Source organism: Rhipicephalus sanguineus, chromosome 3 (assembly GCF_013339695.2).
Source record: "Rhipicephalus sanguineus isolate Rsan-2018 chromosome 3, BIME_Rsan_1.4, whole genome shotgun sequence".
Taxonomy (NCBI): Eukaryota; Metazoa; Arthropoda; class Arachnida; order Ixodida; family Ixodidae; genus Rhipicephalus; species Rhipicephalus sanguineus.
In genome coordinates, this window is record NC_051178.1 from 163809106 (window position 1) to 163824554 (window position 15449).

The 15449-nt window shown below is 48.4% G+C and overlaps 1 non-coding gene across 1 annotated transcript; it reads right to left on the bottom strand.

The window, feature by feature from the left end:
* Positions 1 to 606: 606 nt before the first annotated feature.
* Positions 607 to 680, bottom strand: Trnas-gga (transfer RNA serine (anticodon GGA)). Its single transcript has one exon. It is a non-coding gene; the product is annotated as a tRNA-Ser (tRNA).
* Between the last annotated feature and the right edge of the window lie 14769 nt (positions 681 to 15449).

Genomic DNA, 15449 nt, shown 5'->3' on the forward strand with positions numbered 1-15449 from the left:
TATTACGTGTTTTCACCGCAAAAAACAAGGTGGGTGCACATTTGTCCAAGATTGCAGAGGCGCATGTGCAGTAAAGAGGACTCCAAAAAGGCTAGTTGTACCATTAAGCACGGTATGCGTTTTGTTTCTTGCACCTGCAATGTTGTTTATTGCATTCCTTTTTCATGCGGACGTAAATACATTGGCCAGACGGGCAGGTGTTTGAACATTAGGCTCAGAGAGCATTTCAGCTCTCTCAAAGGTCACCATACTCGCATCTCGCGATGCATTGTCGGCAGTGCGGCTGCCAGCCGCTTTTAACTGACACAACAGTGGGTACCGAAACCGTAATAAGGTGTCAGAGAGATCGTGGAAGCGTTTTGATTCAAAAGAACGATCTCGATTGTGTCAGCCACCTTCAGAGCCTACACCCTGGAGTTAGCGTTCCTACAGCTAACCTGGCACTACGCTTTCCGCGCGATAAAAGTATCTAGTTTGAGCACGTGTACTTGAATCGCTCGCGCTCAATTTTTAGCTTATCTTGGCGGCGTTATATTTTTTGCGTGTATCCTTTTCGGTGTAAGAGCAGATCAAGATGTTGTCATACTATCAATGTGGATGACGATGTACCTGGTCCGGGGTTCGAACCCGGGACCAACGCCTTTCCGGGGCGGTCGCTCTACCAATTGAGCTAACCAGGAAGCTAGCAATTGGCAGCGCGAGGGCGAATTCATCGACAACTCGAAGCAACTGGACACATATGTCAAATCAGTTCTGCGGAATCCCACACAAGGTGGCGGAAGGGTTAAGAAAGGGAAAATTCTCCATATTCGTGTTTCGTGACATCACCTCTGCACCACAGATGAGGTGGTGAAAACAGTATTAATGAAGTTAGCGCTTATCGGTAAACCTAGTTAAATGGTTAAATCGTAGCTAGGACTGGGTAAGGGTGAGACTGTACGCGCATGTTGGGTTAGCTCAAGGTCGACAACTGTCCGGACGTGTTGACTATATAGTTGGTTCAGTTCGAACAAATCTTCTGTTCTCTGATTTTCTGTTCTTCTGATCTTCTGTTCGCTGATCTTAGTTCACCGCGAAGAGACAGGTGGAGGAAACACACAGAAGGGCGCGAAGTTTATTTCATCATTCTTCCTCTTGTTTTTCTTTACTCGTACTTTGCCCGCAAGCTAGACTGCGTCAACCACGTTGCACTCACTTGCTTTTTACACCTTTCTCTTCTCTCGTTGATCCAATCACAATGGCACGACATGACAAGAACTTTATTGGAGTCCTGAGGAACTGATATCTATAGGAGCCAGAGCCCCCCCCCCCCCCCCCCCCCCCAGATCAAATCACAATGAGCGAAATAAAATATAGTCAGAACGTGGATTGCGCAGGTTTATGGAAAACAGTTTAGTGAGAGCGAGAGGTGAAAAAAAGGAAGGGAGCGAACCCAGAACAAATATCCGGCTTGCTATACTCTGAACTGGCATGTGGCGAAAGGTACAAGGAAAGAAAGCAGGAAAAGGAGCCTGCATAATATTTAGCCGCTAATATAATTCATTCTGAACATAAATATACCGTTAATTGTCAGAATGTTTAGCACGCGCGTGCTGATTTCACTCCTTCGACATGACCAATTTGTTTTCTCTGGTCTAGCATAGGTGTCAACAAGGACCTAATCAAGTGGATGGAACCCCTGCATCGATCAAGAAGCCCATTTTTGTTGTGAAATTAACTATAGCATATCTCCAATTTTCCCGCTTAAGTCGGCATGTCGGTCACTGCAGAGACCAGACCACGTAAGCTATATATATATATATATATATATATATATATATATATATATATATATATATATATATATATATATATATATATATCTTTTGGATATGTCGTGTGTCTGGGCACTGCAGTTGGTACACGTAGGTGTCCTGGTGCCGGGGCCGCGTACGGCTGGGGCTGCGAAAGTCGCCCTTGGTGAAGCCCTTCCACTTGCAGGTGACAGAACTGGTGACGGTTGTGCCAGCCCCATATCCTCTTATTGGAAACATTCTCATTACCTTTCCTTCCTTCCTCCTCCTGCTCCTATCCGCCCTTTTGAAATTGTGTACAATGGCAGCGTAACCATGCGGGAATATAAACGCACGCGTGTCGTGTCAGAGGTATTTTCGTTTGGGAAGAAAAAGGCGGCGTAAAGGGCTACTGGTCTATAGGAGAGCGAGAAATGAGACCGTGTACATTGTTTACGCAGTATGCTGTATAGGGCGTCATCGCTAAACCTTTGGAAGCTGCTGTGCTCCGATATTTATGTTCGTGTATTGTCTGTGCTCGTACAAGGTTGCAGCTGCTAGACAGCGTTAAACAAACAGACCTAAGTAATGCCATAATCATTTCAACTGACGTGTGACATCGTTAGCCACTACATCAGCCGTTAAACTAGTCGTTTAGCTCTTTGAGAACTCACGGCTTCTGTATCTTCAGTAGTCTCAAGAGAACTTATACGTCCTAATGGCGCACACTTCATGGCATCAGACAAGTGAGGCATACTGGGTTCTGGCAGGTTTCAGGGCAAAGAAAACGAGTTGGAGAGCGTTATTGAGGAAAGGTACCGGAAAACAAACAACCGAGGCTTCCGGTTCTCGATGTAATCGGATAGAAGACCGAGCGAAGGAGCAATAAAAAAAGCCTAATGCGTGCGCACCTACGCGAAAGATGGAGTGCGTCGCATCGTCACAGCCCATTGCGCAGGCGATTCGAGAAATTAGGAGCAGAGAGAAAGCCAGTGTCGTCTCCCACGCTTATGACCGGTTGAGAGACCAATAACCGAGAGTCCACTCTTCCGACGGTTGGCACTGCCGAGAAGCTCTTTCCGCCGTGCGACGTAAATGGGTCGCCATTGTGTACTCGCCGGAGCGAGTGCAGTTGCGCATTTGGGTTGTCCGATTGTCCACAGACGTTTGAAAGCAATGTCTGTCGGCCATTGCGGCAATGGTTGGGTAGATTACAGAGGTTGTAATTTGTTGAATTGCTTCAAAGCCCCTAAGTTTGTAGCGTACACGCGCGCGCGCGCACACACACACGCAGTACATATCGGGAACTAGGCTTGAATCCACACAGAGAGAAGCCTGCTTTTGAAGTTATCTTCAGCGAGATATGATGTGAAGTTTGTTCACCTAAGGATGTTCTGCTTCGTGTCTTTCAAGTTTAACCTTTCAGCCTTTTCGTCAAAAAGCAGTTATTTGTAGGGATAGTTGGTGACTAGGTGCCTGCCGACGCCCACGATGAAGAGCGTGGGAAGAACATGAGTGAATACAGGCTCGCATTCATGAAGTAGAATTACGAAATTATTTGTTATGTGAACATGAAACTGTTTTCAAAGCAAAACAAAAAACAAAGGTTGCATATTCTATAATGGCAACTTATATGCGTTCCAGTGCCTTCTAAGGGATTCATTTAGCTTCTTAAGATGCTGCCGAAGATCTTGAAACGGCAAACTCGTTCCCTATGGCCGTTTTCCAGCCATGGCCGCTGGGTCCATTTCGATGTCGATATAGCAAACACAGTCTGAAAACGAAGTTCTTTCATGGAGCGCCAGCTTCATCGCTTCGCACTCAGCGAAGCGTGAACGTCGCCTCGTCGTCGCCACTTTTCTTGTCGGCTTGTGTTTTCCTAGTAATTGCATTTCCGGTCCTCTAGGACCGTGTAGTGTATTGTAAGTCAGCCTAACGGCGGCGGCAGCGGCAGATTATGGGGGTCCCGTCCACGTTTCCGCTCGAATGTTGTGTGTACTCGCCTGGTCATTCGCTTGTGTACACAGACTGCGTGGCCGAACAGGAGACATGTCATAGGTACACACGCCACACTCTCGTTTGGCGTTGACTTCAGAGATAAGAATGAGCCACCGCTTGAACGTAAATACTGTACACTTTTTTGAGCCGGTGGTGGCTGGTTCCTCCCTGAATTCGTGTATTGCTTCCTGACGCAGCGGTACACGGGATTGCCGACAGCGTGTTCACTCCTGAGTGTCATCACATCACTTTCCTTTGTACAGCATATTCACAGCAGTATTATGTGCGTCATAAAAATCACTTATGCCATGCGATGTCTGCGCTAGAAATGGCTTGCAGCCGAGGCAACTTGTAATGCTTTGTGACAAATTTGGACACGAATTTAGAGCGCAGAAGTTCGAGGCAGACGCTGCCCTACTCGGTGGGGAGGGGGGGATTGTGGGTGTTGAACCCCCCCCCCCCCCGAAAATTTTCAGTTTTGCATGTGTACGTGCACACATACAAACACACGCACAAACATACATAAAGCATAATTAAGCCCTCCCTCCACTCCCCCCCCCCCCTGATAATGAAAAAATTCTTACGCCCCTGAGGCAGGGCCATCCCATACCATCCCTTTCCATACGACAAACACATTGCTTATGCAATGACCGCACAACCGTTTATACCGAGGAGCATCCAATTTCGTCCATGACACGGTGTTAGCGGCCATATAAACGGGCCCACGTAGAAAACATTAGCAGCGAGAACATTCCGCGCGGTTGCGACATGTATTTTATTTTCGATCGGCCGCGCGCGCAAGGTCCTGCTTATGAGATGCAGCTTAGCGACCAGCTGGCATCGAGCTGTCCTTGACACGCACGGGCGTCGCTATCAGCGATCGCTTTGTCTCGTTTTCATTTTCAAAGGCTGCTGTACGGCTCAAACAAAGGACGTTCATCGGGGCGTCGGCCCTCTTTCGCACGTCCTCTGTGCGGCATCGACTTCGACGTCGTCGTCGTGTAGACACGCGCGACCGGCAGCTAGGGCGAAGTTTGTTGCTCGGGGAACGGCTATTCGTTTGCGAGCGAGCTCCTGAGCTGGTGTGGCGGCAAGGTGTTTGCAGTTGGAAACCTTGGCCCCGTGGCCTTTTCTCTGGCCTTTTCCTATGGCACGCCGCGCGGACCTCTAGCTGGCCGCGCTGTTTGCGCCGTAAGGTCACAGAGCTCGCACGTATCACCGTAGCTTCCCGAGACGGAAGCCTGCGCGCGCCGTAAACTTGTCCGCCGTGTACACCAAACCGCCACGCTAGTTCGTGACCTGCCGGCTTTTGCTTGCTTTCTTTCTTTCTTTCTTTCCGCGATCAAGGTTGGCGATTAGGGGACGTTGGTCTTTTTCCGCGATACATCTCGGAACTCGCTCGTCCTGCGTGTCTTGGACTTTGAGGGGAAGGTTCGCCTTCTTTATTGCCTACGCTCGCGTATACGCTGCTGTTTGTTTACGGGTGTTTCGCAGAGCACTGCGGGTCTTCTCACTTGCACTACGGCACATGATAATTAGCTGGTTTTGATGAAGCCAAGATAATTTACTAGACGGAATCCATAGAAGGTTGCCATTTCAGTATAAATTAGATATATCGCTAATATATCGCTAATTAGATAAGCCACCCTAATGATATATCGCTGATTCAAAACAATATAGGTGGCCTCTATACCGAAGGAAGCGTTGGTATCTCGAGAGGCGACCCGCCGTGGCACTAGTTTACCACGTTAAGGTGTAGTGTCGCTATGAGCTTAAGGGCGCGGGTTCGATTCCCAGCCACGACGGTTGCATATCGATGGAGGCAAAATGCAAAGACCACCCCTGTACTTAGATTGCTAGAAATTGGCTACGAGAATGAAGTCACAGGCGTCCATGTGATAGTCGAATGCTATCAAATTCTTTGCTCAAGTAAACTCCTCATTCGTCGTCTATACCATATGCACATTTACACGTCTTTTCTGTATTTTTTAAGTTTTTCATGATAGCGTATGAAATGTGCACTCACGTTCGTCGGCATTTTGAGTAACGCGGCTATACACACACCCCCGCCGTAATTGTCTCCCTATAAGACATATATGGTGCATCACGATGTGCAGTGCTCGACACACTTGCGCACCATGTCGACACTGCTGTACTTGGATTTGGCCTCGCGGACACGTGACCTGGCCGTACAGCTCATTAGGCTCTCTCTCATTTTATGCGATGTTAGATGAGACTGCACGCCGGACACAATGCGAGAACACTCGCACACACAATCGGACGAGGAGAGCGAGCAATCAGGTCATAAGTCCGGTACATACGGACTCATTATCGAAACACAGCGCCCAGTAACAGACGGGAACAATTAAGGAGAAAGCGCGAGGCAAGCGCCCATTATAAGTCTCCATTGTTTCAATCACGAAACTCGCATTCGCGCTGTGTGTATACGGAATAGCTGCCCGTGCTCGGGCCTAAATACTTCATTAATCCAGGCTCAAAGCGCCATCCACGGGTCCGCCTCCGCTCCTCTTCTCCGTCGAGTCATTCCTCATTTTGCGCGCTTTTCGCGAAGCCACCCGTTCATTTCAGTGTGGGTTGTGTCTCGCCTCCCACCTTCCTCTCTTCTTTTTTTCATCTCCGTATTCTGTTCTTTTCGTGCTACGCTCCCACCCGCTGCTCTGACGTGAGCTTAATGAGGCCCTGGCATAATGAGGCCGGCATTTAGCGCTCGTAAATTTCGCTCTTCCTTCTTCCACGTCCGTTTCAGCGCTCTATCGTTTTACTACTCCCCTTTCCCTTTTCACACCCACCCACCCACAAGGTGGTGGTGGGAGAGGGGGGTTGATGCCCGTTTCCGTGTCCCCGCTGGTTCCGCGGTCGATAAGGCAACGCGGTGCGCGCGTAAGCGCGGGCGCTGGCTTAATTGAACCGATAAAGCTCCTCGCGTGCGCACCACCTGCACGCGCATCCACGTATGCCCGCCACTGTGACCTCAGTGTATAGACCAGCGTATAGCAGTGTGCGCGCTTTGCACTGTGCGAACGCATCCAGCAAATCGTGTGTAAACGCGCGCTTAGGTGAATCCTTGCAGCAGCGTGCTGCCGCCGTCGACTGTGGCGTAAGCAGGAGTGGATTGGGGGGTTCAGACCCTCCCGAATTGTTACATTCTGTATGTGTGTGTGTTTATATATACGCGCACACATACAAGCATAAGCACAAATGAACATTAAAGGGGGGGGGGGTCCTAAATGTTGAAATGAGTGTGTGTGTTAAAGGGGAGGGGGTGGGGGCGTAATGTGTACGGTTCTTTCAAAAGCGCCTATCGTACAGTATATAAATTCATGACGATTCCGACAGCAACACCATCTAGACTACGCAGTGCTACGTGTTGGCAACGCAGCTATAAGAACTGCCAGCCTAGGCTGTGTTACCGGTGTTACCGCAGCCGCGGCTGACTTTCTTGCGCCGTTCACTCCCACGGCCGGAGTCTCGATGCGAAGCGGAACAGCTCCGCTCGATGAGCTGTGGTCACGTGTGCGGCCCACATACAAACCAACCACACCACTAGCTGAACGCCGTCGAAGATGCCCGGTGCCCGTTCTTTCCTTTCCCACACTTGACTCTCAGAGTGGTTCGGCCGTGAGTGGCGTGTACACACCGCTCGAGACGGGCCTCGACGACACGCTCGTCTGCATCCGCCGCGGCGGCGTTCGGCGGTGAATTAGCATTGTGTGTACGCGCTCGCGTCCTGACCTTCGTACGCTTGGCATTCGTGGCACGGAGTGCGAGCGCAGTCGTCAGTACATTGTGCGTTGTCTTAGCGTTGCCGCCTCCCACAGCTATACTTCCGTGACCCGTTGATGTGCCATATAAGTACCTGAGTACTATTCCATTCATTCTGCCGCTTCTCAAGCCGCGCGCGGAATGCTATGCAGACAGGAAGTCTCTCGTAGTAGCGACGTTATGTAAGCCCTCCCACCCTGCCCCCCACGCCGAAAGTCCCTTCGGAATTTTCGTTGGCGTGCGAAAAGACTGCATCTATACAGAGTACAAAGCGCTCGGTCCTCCAACACCATTAGCCAACGGTGAAGCGCGCAGTTCGCTGAGTTGGCTAGTCTAGCTAGCGCAGCACACTGTGCTGCGCTAGCTAGACTAGCCAACGCATATATTTTCAACTGAAGTTAAGTTGAAAATATATGCGTACACGCATGTTACGATAGATATTTCTGAAACTTGCGTGCCTCTAAGTCAGATGTATTGTTCACCAGCCGTGATGGATTTGCGGCAAGAAGCAAGAAGGTGTGGGTCCGATCCCGGCCACGGCGGCCGCATTTCGATGGGGGAAAAATGGGGGAAGAAAGCCGTGCCGGTTTACGCTTGAATTAGATGAGAAACAAGGTAGTTAAATTAATGAAAGGTCCCCCAATACGCGGGGGCTATAATCGCATCGTGATTATGGCTCCCGCGTTGCATGATGAGCGATTTGTGCTGACGAGTTTCCAGGCACCGTGCGTGGTACGCGCGGACTAGTAGAACATTACGTTCATTGTAGGCAGACCGAAAAGATTCCTTATAAATGTAATCGATTTCTTTATCCGAAATTATGAAGAACAAACTGTCACGTAATGCTCGACGAGCGCAACTTTCAGTCTTACAGGGCAAGCGTGCTGCTGAAAAACGCCAGGGCCTGCGCGGAAAGAGCCGCACAGTCACAGCGAAAGATGGAAGAGCGGCATTTCTAGAGCGTTATCAACTCACAACTGTGGCTACTAATACGGTACATTGGCAAGTACCCATACGGCAACAAAGCGATAATTTTGGGAAGTTGGTAAAGCACCCGCACGACATAGCGTTGTCTGCGGAAGTGCAGTTTGTTGATGCGGCGGTTGATGACGATGAATAATTATGGTTGCGCCCTTTGTAATGGGTTGGAAGCTTTAAACGACCCACTAGTTACGTAATGCATATTGTGTGACGCCCGGTCGATATTTAACTGTCCCACCACGCTTTATAACACACTTTAACCGGAGAAACGTAGAGCGAGAGAGAGAGAGAGAATTGACTTTATTGAGACCCTGAGGAAATGGATCATGGGAGCCTTATGGGCTTCCTTGGCAACCAACAGAAGTGCACTTGCGAGGAACCCACTACGCTATAAATCATTGTAATTTTTGAGAAGTAGGGCAGTAGGCACTGTGCCATTTTTCGTCATTCTACAGACAGCCGTGGTACCTGCTAAACGCATGTAAGGCATTATGCGCACTTTGTTGATGCTGTGCGTGATGACGATGAAGAATTATGGAAGAGCTCTTTGTAATGGGATGGAAGCATTCAACAACCTACTCGTTGCGCAATTCGCATTGTGTGACGCCTGGTTACAGAATTCGCGTTGTGCGACGCTTGGTGCTTATTCTACTCTTTTACCACGCTATATTGCATATGCTAATGTGGTTCCTTCCCGACATGAAGCCTGTATAGGACCTTTTTGCAAAGCAGTTTCAAGCACCGGCATGGCTCAGAGGTTGAATACTGGGCTCCCACGCAGAGGGCCCAGGTTCGAACCTCGTTCCATCCTGGAATTTTTTTCTTATTTAGTTTTTTTTCTTATTTCGAGCGATACTGGTTACGGACACCGGCGGCGGCGGCGGCGGCGGCGGCGGACAACTACGGCACCAAAAACGGCCGGTGAAATGATCTCATAACAGCTTTCGCTGTAAAACTCAGCCCTGCAAACATCATACAGAAGCCATGAAGAGTTTGGCGATGAACTTACATATGCATGCGAGAAATGCTTGTGAAGAGGAAGACAATCGCGTAGGGACCTTCCGGTGTCGACGCGAAGGTGTTCTCACGCCGCTTCCGGTATACCGCGGTCGGTGCATGGAACGTCGCATGATGGAAAGCGACATCACAATGGTCGTCACGAATTACGATCTCCCATTGCCTCCCTCCATTAACACGAGTGGGCGTGCAGATGGGCTATGCATTCGTGCGGTATATATACACAGGGTGGAGCCCCGGTGCGTTATTCCGGAACCCGGCCCCAGAGTATGGCCGTATTTCTTCATTTGTCGCGTATGTATAGCACTGCGCCATTGTTCTAAGGATATCGCGCGTTCTCATGTATGTTGTATATACAGTCTGCTTCGTCAAATCGTCTTGTATGCACCCGATCGACCCACCGCAGTGGTTCATTGACCATGGCGCCTTGTGGCTGAACACGAAGTCGAGAGTTCGATTCCCTGCAGCGGCGGCATTCCGATGAGCGATAGACGTTTTCATCGGTTTTCCACACGTGTTTTTCCGGGAAAGAACACGCACACTATATGGACGAAATACCTAAACCGGGGTGGTATTCTGGACACGTTCGAATTCCGCCATAATGTCAAATTTCGTAATGGCGGCATTTTAAGCCAACCAGGGAGGCTGTAGCAGCACGCTGGGCCAATCAGAATTGATAAATGGCGGAATCTGACATGGCGGAAATTGACAGTGTACAGAATAGCACCCCCAGCCAATGTGAGTGCGGCGAAGTGTATTTTTCTTTAGACGCGACATCACACATCGAAAAGAAACTTTACACGGAATGGACTTTCACGACCCATGGTTCGATGACCACAGAGATTAGGCAGGAGGTCGACACCGTATACGTATTGGACCCTGACCTGCAATCCTGTTGTTTTTTTTTAATCTTATACTGAGAGACGTGGGAATCTTGTTTCGTCAAGTTCGACTATATGTGTGGCTTTTTCTGTATATATATTTTCTGTATATAAGGCGCGTTTAATTTTCATTGTACGTTCCTGCTTAAACAGATGAGGAAATGTCACATGTGCTTTTGCCGTGTCAGCTTTGTCCTTCGCAGATGAGAGCCGCACGCACGCACGTACGTTATGTTTGGAGCAATGAATAGTCATTTAGAGACAACTATCCGACCGTTCGGTTCTCCGGACAATGCAAAAAGGGCATTTTTGTGGGGTTTTTTTCTTTTTTTTTCGTTTCGTGCAATTTGTAGCCTTAAAGTATACTGAAAGTGTGCGCGTGCACGTTTTAACTTTTTTTTTTTCAACCTCGCGCTTGTATGAGGCATTGAATATGTGTTTTCAAAATTCGTAACTCCTTTTTTAAGTCCATCAGAATTATTTCCTGATGTTTTCTAATGGCTAATGACGTGTAAGCGTATCTAGATACGTGAAACTGAGGTAGCTACTGCTACGAATTCATCGTGCGTTATACTGTATAATTGCAAGTGAGCACCTTACAGTGAGTGTTGAATGCCAGACAAGACATATGAAGCTCATATATGAGCTTCATATATGACCTTCAAACAAGAGATATGTGAAGCTCATATATGAGCTTTAAAACAAGACATACATGAAGCCCAACTATAGCATTGCCGGAGATGTTATGACCTTGACACGTCCTGTGAATTGAAAACTGGTTCACTTATGTGTAGTATAGACAATATGGCGGTGCCGCAAAGCAAAAAAAAAAAAAAAACTAGTTCTGAGCAAACCCTGAATATCAGCAAATCCTTCGCAAAAGCTCTAGTAAGATCCCTGTTAGTATGCGGAGGCTTCGCTATTTGGCCCCTTCCCAACGTTGACCACCGCCCATTCACGCCAACCATTCTTGAGCATCCGGAGGTAATTTTGGACCACCTTGTGGAGTTCTTATTACGGCGTTGTTAGCTGCAAAACAATGAAAGCTGGACGCCCTAGGCACAGTTACCATACAGTATACGGCGTCTATTCGAAGGACGCGCATATACTAGCAATTCTTTTTTTTTTCAGCTCTTCTTTCTCATCTCACACATATAGATGCGTAACTGCATCCTTCCTGTAGATAGCATGCATGACGTAAAGTGCATCAATGTATAAATTTACTTTGGTGTGCGTATAAAAAGTGCAGGTATACATTTCATGATTCGGCAACGAAAGGAAAGTCATTACCGCTCAATGCAAGCGTTCCAGCACGGCGGTGCAAAATTTTGGAGTCCCTGCACGACATGGGACTATAGACGACAGTCGGCTTTAGTAGCTAGTTCAACTGTCTAATCTACATCAGCACTCACTCTCTGGCTCATCATCATCATTTATTGCTATTCCCTCGCATCCCTTCCCTCTTCCACAGTGGAAAGCAACAGACTAATGAATAATAATAGTAATGAATAATAATAGTAAGATTTTTATTTCTTTAAATAAAACAATACGTGTCATTAGGCCTGCCAAATCCACCGGTGGCTTGAGCAGCAGAGCCTGGCAGGCAGCAAAAAACCGTACGCGTTACATGGGCAGTGAAGTAAGGCATACAAAAGATAGCAGCAAAGATGGCTGCAAATTAAGTGTGCTTTAAAGAATCCTGCGTGGTAGAAATAAATCCGTGGCTTCCCGACATACGGCGCAACTCATAAGCATATACATATGTGTTTCGCCACGCAAAGCCTGTGGATTTAATTACGTAGCACACCTCTTTGCCTCTCTCGTGAATACTCTCTCTCTCTCTCTCTTATTCCTTCGTTAAAATGCTTCTTGCCTTTGTCGATGCGTGAGCAGTGGCGCCGCGAATGCGAGATAAACGGCACATGCCCTTGAATTCATCACGTTCCGCGCCTTTCGGAGAAACGGTGTGGTCGCGTTCGGTGCGGCCCCGACTCGGCCAGGATCGCACATGCGCCCGCGCTTCGCAACCGCACTAACACGCGTGCCTGCACCGCCGTATATATACGGAGGAGGACGGGCCGCTTAGAAAACCCGACCAGGGTGTGCGTGCATTTGGCATTGGACTTGAATGCGGAAGCAACCAAGGCCGGGCCGTCTAACTCTCTCGCTGCCGCGAGCTTGAACTTGGGACGGAAAAATATAAATGGGGCCTCTATAGCTTTCCCTCCTCGCCCTCTTGTCTCGCTGCGAGGTGGGTAGAACAGCTCGCGCTATATGGGCGTAGCTCTCGTCTCGTGTGTATAGCATACATACACCGTGCATGTCAGCGTCGTCTGTATAATACCACTCGGTCACGCGTATGGCATCGTCGACCGCCGGCTGTAAAGCGCATTCGCTCTGCTTCTGTTATTCTATAGGGTAGGTCCGCTCGCAGAACACGGTACATTCAGTGCGTGTTGTGCTACGCCGCCTGGGATGGCTGTCCTGAGTGGCCCCTTCTGAAGTCTGATGTTGAGGTTATACGACTTCCCATATAGGTACGTCCGTCTGTGTACGCTGCAAAGGAAGTGCATGCGAAAAATACGAGTGGTCACGAGTGCTTTTTTGTGTGTTGGTTTTCATGAAGCGCCTGTCTGTGTGGCAGCTCTGTATCCGCCGGGTTCGCGGCTTTCATCTCTTCCGCCCACTCTGTAAACCATCCAAAGGATGCACCATTCCCGCCAGTTTGATTCGGGTTTCTATGTGTGTATACCTTTCGAAAAAGGTTTGCAGACATCACCATGTTGGTCTCGCAAGAACATTTAGATATGGATGGGTATAAATATATATTTATCTAGATATATACTGGTGTTAATAACAAAAAAAGCGAGATATACTACAAAACCATCGTCATGCATGTTCGCGTGCTCGAAGACGAGCATGGAGGATAGGATCGTATTTAATGCGTGTAGCATGTATGCGTACTTAATGCGTGTAGCACACTGTGGCCTATATCATTATGTGTCCATACTGTAGATTGAGACGCATATCAAGTACAAATATTCTACAGACGCTTACAAGACCGCAGTGAAATGACTTGCGGCCGTAATTTCTCCTCTTTAATGAATTCACTCCCGTCTTCTGTGCCCCCTACCAGCACCGCCTGCATCATAACATTGTGTATTGAAGGCTCGCTGCATGCTTGAGCAGAATACAGTCTGTACATTACGGCGTACGCCTTAAGCCCCGCCCAGATCATGGCAACATTAGTGGGAAGCACCCGCAGACCATTCCAAGTTGCGATGCTACGTATCCACCGGACGTTTTGCCATCTGGAAAGTGGCACCGTTATACGGCCGCAAAAAAAGGGGGTTACCAATTCATGAGCGGACATCTTCACGGGGCCGCACACAATAACTGTCCGCGCGCGTTGGGGGCCTTTGCTAATGAATGCGGTCCGTTAAAAAGCGGGGAGCGCGAAGCACCGTTCTTTGAGCGCATTGCGAAGGCACGCGTGCATAATGCACGAGAGCTGCCATTGTAATGCAATGACGAGCCGCGGCCACTCCACCCTTATCTCCCTGCCGACTCCGCGCGCTTGTGGCTGTTGTTACAGCGAGATGCAGAGATGCACACTGTGGCGTATACTAATTGCACGCGACTACGTACTATACAGCTAACCTGAGATCGCGCAGTCTCACTCCTTTTCTTCCGCGCACCAAAATAGACTTAAACTATAAATACCTCCGTCTTGGGGCAAGTTAGCACGCTTTACTGAATACTATTTCGATCGAACGGTGCGAAGAAGAGCTAGGTGTACGGGAGATCACGCACACGCAAGGACCAAGCTGCGCGTGCGCGTGTGTTATCTTCTTTTGTGGATGGCGTCTTCGTGCCTTTCGGTATACATATTTCTAAATTCGGGCAGCCTTACAATGCTGCTGTTATCGGTTCGCCATGGACCATACACATCGCCATTTTAAACGCGAGAAAATGAGAAACGAAGAGCACAAAGATATAACGTTGTATTCTCATTTGGTGTGGATTTGTGTTCAAGTGCTGGAAAATTTTCCTTGAAACAACCATACCAATGAAGCTTCTGGGAGGCAGTTTTTTTCTTTGTTTGTTTGTTTCTTCTCCCTCCTTGCACATCACCTTAAATAAATTCTATAAACTCTTTTTAGGCATAACATTTTCGATCAACTCAAGTACCTCCCCCCCCCCCTTTTTTTTTAAATTCAGACATCATGGTAAACTGCGATGGATAGCTGAGCTGGCTAATTGGTATTGCAACCTTGGACAAGCCTATGAAGCCAGGAACGACCACACATCTGACACAATACGTCAGCGTTCGAGGCCATCTTTTTATAATAAGAGATCATGCATATACATATTGTCAACCTATTTACGAAGAGACCAGAACGTAAAAGTTTTGGTTTCTTTCTTTATTGCTCTTCGCTGTCTGGCATCCTACTGATCGAAATGTGCGATGTCAACTTGGCGAGTTGGTATCGATCTAGCGGAATAATATAGATGTGAACGAATGACGTGTTTCTAAAGAGGCTTTCCTTCAGGTGAGATTCAGTGAATCATGCATCTTCACTCATCTTTAGACGTGTGTACGATCTTAAGACATTGGAACATACAAGGTCTCTTATATAAATCTCAGGTACTACGGAAGTGCAGTAGTAGATTCAGTTTGAAAGGCGGCGTTGTCTGCGTTCGGCGCATACTCAATATTTACAGTCTAAGGAGGGTATTCCGTATAGAGTCTATTAAGTGCACATTCCATTTAAGCGTCCGCCGAGTGGGTAGAGTCCGTGAGCCGCTGATGACGATTGGTGGCTGTGTGGCAGCTCTCCAGCACTATATTCAATCAGCGCACGCTGAAATGAGTCTTACAGAACAGCCTCCCATGGCCGTTTTTACGATAACCCGCACATATATTAGCGCACCCGAGCGGTGTGGTGCCTTACACGTTCTGAGAGCATCGCGAAAGACTTGGCGAGCGCTCGCGCACACACCCATGACACGAGCG